The sequence below is a fragment of the Tupaia chinensis genome, unplaced genomic scaffold, assembly GCF_000334495.1.
Source record: "Tupaia chinensis unplaced genomic scaffold, TupChi_1.0 Scaffold000477_1, whole genome shotgun sequence".
Lineage (NCBI taxonomy): Eukaryota > Metazoa > Chordata > Mammalia > Scandentia > Tupaiidae > Tupaia > Tupaia belangeri.
The window spans coordinates 4,108,276-4,108,665 of NW_006159986.1; the positions used below are offsets into that span (position 1 = coordinate 4,108,276).

Here is a 390-nt window from a genome sequence, read left to right on the forward strand (position 1 = left end):
CCCCCCCACCGCGGACCGTTCAGTAAGGCCACCCCGCGGTGTCCCAGCCGGCCATCAGTGTCCCAGCCACGCTGTCCTGGCCTTTCTTGTCTCCCTTCTGCCCAAGAGCTACCCTCTGCAGCCTCCAGGGACTCCCCGGAAACTGATCCAGAGCGCACCTTTTCTTGTTGACTTGTGCCTCATCTTCCTTCTGCCTTTGCCTCCAGGGGAGCTGGGCTATTTGGGCCCATTTTTGCTCCTGCACAGGGACATGAGTTTGCTGAGCTGAGGGGAATTAAGATCCTGACCCTCAACAGAGACCCAGTGTAGACCTAAATCTAAAAGATATTTCCCAAAGAGACCATGCTGCCCTGAGGCAGATAGGGACATGTGTTGACCATTCTTGTCTGT

At 55.9% G+C, this 390-nt stretch overlaps 1 protein-coding gene across 1 annotated transcript in view; it reads left to right on the forward strand.

Moving 5' to 3' along the window:
• The window catches only part of TUBG1 (tubulin gamma 1), a gene marked incomplete in the record, with an annotated part of 7,281 nt that overhangs the window by 5,898 nt on the left and 993 nt on the right, over positions 1-390 (forward strand).